The sequence below is a fragment of the Macaca thibetana genome, chromosome 6 (genome assembly GCF_024542745.1).
Source record: "Macaca thibetana thibetana isolate TM-01 chromosome 6, ASM2454274v1, whole genome shotgun sequence".
NCBI classification, from domain to species: domain Eukaryota; kingdom Metazoa; phylum Chordata; class Mammalia; order Primates; family Cercopithecidae; genus Macaca; species Macaca thibetana.
The window spans coordinates 37,950,912-37,956,929 of NC_065583.1; positions in this window are offsets into that span (position 1 = coordinate 37,950,912).

Sequence of the window (6,018 nt, forward strand, 5' to 3'; positions counted from 1 at the left end):
AAGACCTATAGATTTGGGAGCATAAAGCCAAAATATTCCATATTCAATGTTTTCCAATTCCAGAGACACACAGAAAACCAGATAATTATTTGCCAGTCAAGTGGTGAAACATTCTTAATACATAAAAAAGGAGCACCTCTAAGTAAGCAAGAAAAATACAAAGATTCTAGTAAAAATAGGGTGTCAAGAGAGGATAGCCAGATCCCAAGCCAAGAGGTTAGGCTGGCCAATGAATATATAAAAATATTTTCAACCTCTTCAGAAAACATAAGTAAATAAAGAGATAATAAATAAAACAATGCCACCTACTACATTATAAAAGATGAACAAGATTAATAATGTCCAGAGTTGGCAAGAATATGGAGATGCATCACATTTATCTACACTTGGTTGAAGTAAAAACTAATATAAAACTTCTATAATAAAATGTGGATTGCACTATCTAAAAAGAAAATACCTTTAGCCCAGTAATCCCACTCCTATGAATATATCATAAAAGTATAATTAAACAAGCATACAAAAAGGTATGCATGGGTTCCTGCAGCAATAGTATAATAGTGAAAATTTGGAAATAGCCTGTAAGCCTAAACAGGGAGGGTTGGTTAAATATGTTACATTTCTTAGAAAGGAATATAATGCAGCCATTAAAAAGGAATGACATATCTGAATACTCAATAAAAAGGAATTTTGAAAAGCATTTTATAAAAGATAATATCTAGTTGATTTTACTTTTGTGTTCATAGGAATACTGCAATCAGTAGGGCATGAGTAGGAAATATCTATTTTTTTTCTCCCTTCAAACATATTTGATTTGATTTTGCTTCTCTGTACAATTGTCTCAGGTAAGATTCTCCAGGAACTTAACTCTGAGACAGAGTCTAGTTGTAAGATGTTTATCACAGACAGCCCTTGGGAACAACACCTGTTAAAGAGGGAAAGGGAGCAGATTGGACAGGGAGAAGGTGAGCTCTGGTGCCTGCCAGCCCAATGACACCTTGGCCAACTTTAGGGAGCTCTGGAGCCAAAATGGTCCCATAATGGACTGAAATGGCAAAGCCTCTATATCCTCCTCCTTAGTCGTGGGATCTGGGCTACCCTGGGAGGGGTGTGATGGACTTGAGCAGGTGGCTGTCTCCAGCTGAGGCCATCCCCACAGGAGGCTGAGGCCAGGTTTTCTCCTGACAGCACTCCAAATGGCTGGGACCAGAAGTTCCACTTGAAGGGGGATTTGCATGGCATTTCATGTGTCCGCCACAACAATATCTTGGTTATATCTCACTGTTTTTTCATTGTGTTCAGGTTGAAAACATATTTTAAACCTAAATCTCACATCTTAGGTTTTTGCCGTTCCCCACACTATCAGGTGAGGCTCAGAGCCTAGCTGGAGGTAAGGGAGATCAGTAATCTATTAACCTAAGTCATCTATGAACCTACTTTTTTGCTTTTTTTGCAGCTCCACTCTACCTCCATAGGCAGCCAAAGGTGGGCTCCTTACAGGATGCCTGGCATGCACATGACTCAAAAGAAATTCCACCACCCCTGGCCTGTGAAGGGGATCACTCCTGGTGCAATTATTTCTCTCCCTTGAAGGAGACTTTGGGATTCTCCCAGGGAGAGATACGCACTATCTATGTGTCTGTGTCTTTAGACTCTGGGCCGTGTGCAGCTCTCACGAGACTCTCCTGTGTTTTAATCAGGGAGCAGACCAGGAAAAGCCTCTGTGTTTTCTTCTATTAGGTTGGTGCAAAAGTAATTGCAGTTTTTGCAATTTTCATTGCAGGTCTGTCTTACAATGCAGCAAGCTTCACTTGTGGCAGTAAGGTACCATTTTCCTCTGCTGGCAGGGGCCTCACCCTATCTCTGGATCCTACACCTGCCTTAAGAGGAGGAGACACGCTACAGTATTGCCTCCTCCTGTGTGTTTCCTTATGTTAAATGATTTCTCCCCAGAAGTGTCTCTAGCCATTCATTATATAAGGGCTGGAGTGGGTGCTGGACGTTGACAGTGGAAAGCCAGTTGGACATCTTTCAGTAAGAATGCTCCAGCCCCTCTCTCTAGAATGTGTGGGTACTTGTCTTCCATTGTCCTGAGATTTGGGGCCTCAGCTAACACTCTGAAACAACTCGAAGAACCCCATTTAATAGCTAGTTACATGTGTAAAATTGTATACATGCACACACACACACACACACACACACATTAGAAGGAATATTTGCCAAAATGCTGATGTTGGTTGTCTCTAGGTAGTTGAATTTAGGATGAATTTTCTCTGTTCTTTAACATTCTATTCTGAACATGTGCTATTTTTTGAAGTCAGAAACAAAAAGGGGAAAGAAAGAGCACCAGGCTTGGAATCCAGTGTCCTTGGATGCCTGTGTCCTAGTCCTGGATGGGCCATGTAACAAGTTCTATAGACTTGGGAGAATGATTTAAACTCAGTGGTCTCATCCATGAGATAGTTTAATTAGGTTAGAATAAACTATGACCTGAAGCCAGAAAGAAAACCAGCATGTTTATTCATGGCCACCAAAAGTTGCAGAATAAATATTGTACTTATGATAAGTGCGTTTCTTTATTAAGCAGATACATACCAAGTAATTGCAGTGTGCCAAATGCTAGGTTGAAATAAGGACCCAAAGATAAATGAAGCCAGTACCTAGATTCAAAGACCTCTCTGTCCAGTATGGTAGACACACCTGCAAATAAGCCCATTGACAATTCAGTGTGGTCAGTGTAGTGACATCAGCTTGTGGAAAGGGCAGATGAATTCTAGGAAGCAGGAGAGATTAGGGATCATTTTCTTGATCAGTGATACTGGTACCTAAGTGTGTTCTAAAGGATGAGGAGGAATGTATAAGGGAAACACTAGGATACTATTAAAATCACTCAAACATTTTGAAGACAAATAATATTGTAGAGGGCATTTAAGGAGAAATCCATTCTCCTTTGATGTTTTCCAGTTTAATCATTCATAGTCTCTTCCGAAACTCTTTGCAACACATCTCAATGCTTTCCTGAACCATTCATGAAGTCTAAGCATACATCTGTTTGTAGGATCTCTGCAGTGAAGAACACACAGTTCTCAAGTCTCACTTTGGTCCTACTTGCCTTCTAACACTGAAAATGCTAAGTAAACAAGATTCTTATCTATTTATTAAGACATTCACGGGGTTCTCTAAGACAAGTGTCTCCTCTTCCCCTCTAACCCCGCAATGAGTTCCTGTCAGTAGAAACTTGAAAATAATTAAGCCTAATTTCTTAAAACTATTTTCTAACTCTTGACTTTTCCCTGATTGACCTCCCTCCATCGGGACGAATTAATGAGAGTGATTCCGTTGATGCATGTGGAACCGTGATACGTAGATGGCACCCAGAGAGGGCTCTACATCACATCCAGGTTAATTGTGGGATCAGGACACATGTGGACGCCACAGAACTGGTAACCAGGATGCAGTTAAATAAAGATTCTCTAAATATTTGTTCAACATTGATTCAACAGAGAGACAGGAAACTGCATGGAAACTGGGAAGGGAAAAGAGGCCTTGGGGGCAGCCCTCCGCCTCTCCATTAGTGTTCTAAGTGATTTAACTGCCCATGAACTTGCCCTTTTCTTACAGCAAAAATGAGGTTCCACAGAGAAATGGCACTGTGTTTTTTAGCAGGCCGTTTGGTGATCACCTAATGTGACTGCACATTCCCTTTGGAAGTCTGACCCTCTCCATCCCCAAGTGTCTCATTAGAATATCCATCCAACTATGCACAGTGGACTGCTGATCCCCGGGGGAGTCCCAGCAAGATTTAATGTCTTCATACTGTTGCACATGCAGAGCCACTTGGGTGACTCTTTTAGTGGACACCACAGTCATCCAGTCTGTAAGGATCAATCCTGGTCTCTCTCAGAATCCCATGAGAGTCTCCCAAAAAGATAAAGAACGCCACATTTACACTTCTATTGTGAACCAATGCAGGCTTATTCCCAAGTTCTAATATATTCTTTCTGAAAACGGAATTGTGTAGCTGAAATGCTGAACTTCAGCTAAACTGCCCAGCCACATATATTTTAAATTGTCTAACTACTTCTCTTTCTGCCCTTCCAGACTATGGTGTCCTTGGAGTCAAGGACTGAGTCTTCTTTTCACTTAACCTTTATCATTTAGTGTAGAGCTTGAAATAAATAGAAATTAAACCAGACATCTTCCCACCAACATCTTCCAAGAGTTTTTGAGAATTGTCTTTCAAATATTTCAACTTTGGGAGGACGCCTTTTCTTTTTACTTCTTTAAAGTAGTCTGCCACTGTGGTACCCTCAGCTCTATATATTTTCAAGCAACCAGTTAACCAGTTTCAACCAACTCAAAGAGTTTTGACTTCTAACCATGTGATAGGCATCATCAGGCTAAGTACTGAGATACAGAAATGAAGGTACCGCCCCTTCTACTCACACAGCACACAAACTGTGTGCAGATGTAAATATTGTACGTGTGATTAAATTACAGGCTTAACAGTCTAGTCACTTGATTCAGTTTTACCTGTCTGAATACATTAATTCAATTTTACAAGGGACAGACCCCTTCCTTCGTTTTCTTGTACTACCCTGAAGCTAATGCAGAGAATATAATTGTATGAAGCTGAAAATCAGGCTCCATTCGCCTAAAAAACAGGAAGTTGCCCGTGGCTTCTTCTAACCTTCTCCTTCCTTTTTCTCTGTTTAATTCACCAAGCTTCCTCAATCTGAGCCACCCCAGTCCCACATAGGGAGATCCAGTCTTTAAGGATCAACTCCGATCTCTCTCAGAATGCCATGAAGAGATGTCCCAAAGAAATAAAGAGGCCCACACTTATATTTCTATCTTAAAACAAAGCAAGTTCATTCCCAAATTCCAGTAAATTTTCTCTAAAAAGGGAAAAGCCACACAAGGAGGATTACAGTTTACAGGAAGTGAGGAAATGACCTTTCTAAGAAAAAGCTGTCGAAGGAACCACTTGCCTCCAAAGATGGGAGGGACACAATTAATTTTTGCCCTGACTGAGGAAAGGTAAAGTTAATAGAGGGAAGAGAATCTCAGAAAGGGAAATTAAAGCCAACATGCTTCTGGCTTCTTGAGGCTGCCCCCTGAGTTAATTAATTACCTGGGAGGGGATTATGAAGTGAGTTGTGAATTTCTCTTACTTCATACACACACACACACACACACACACACACACACACATACACACAAGGAAGAACCACAGTGTGAATCTATTTTAAGAGCTAGAAATTGGCTTGGGGAAATTGCTGATATACTGGGAATGAAAGAAAAAGGGATTTTAAAAAAAAACCCTCAACAGTAAGAAGTAGGAGGAGAGCTACTTTAACAATCTCTGAGCTATTAATGCAATCACAGTCTGGATCCAGGACAAAACTAAGGATTTCTTTCCTTCCTTTCTCTTTTCTTATTTTCTTACCTTCCTCTCTCTCTTCCTTTCTTCTTCTTTTATCCAATTGGTAAACATCCGTTATATGATAGGTACTGCCCCAGACACTAGGAAAACAGAATGACATCCATAGTCCCAAATAATATTAATTCATAAGGAATAAGAGAAAGAAAAAATTTCCATTTAATTTCTCATAGGAAAGAAAGAGGAAAAACTGGGGGGAAAATACTCCTGATGAATGGATGGGACAGAAAGTGAAATCCTGCTGGGCCTAGATAGGTCTGAGGACTCAATATGAAGAGAGAAATTGTTTTGATGTACCAGAGTGGAAGAAGAAAGGCGGGATGGAGGGATCAAGATGGCGAAACACTTCACTCCACAATGTGACTCTTCACCAAAGGCACCAAACGTTCAATTAGGTGTCTCGTGAAAACCAGTAAAGGAGCTGAGTTCTGTGTACAGGGTGTCACATAGCACAATAGAAACTGTAGGCAAAGGGCCCACAGAGACCATAGAAGAACCACAGAGGAAGATGAGGGCAAGGCCACAGGGACTCCTAGAAAAAGCTTTGCACATCACAAGCCATGTAACTGTGATCCGGG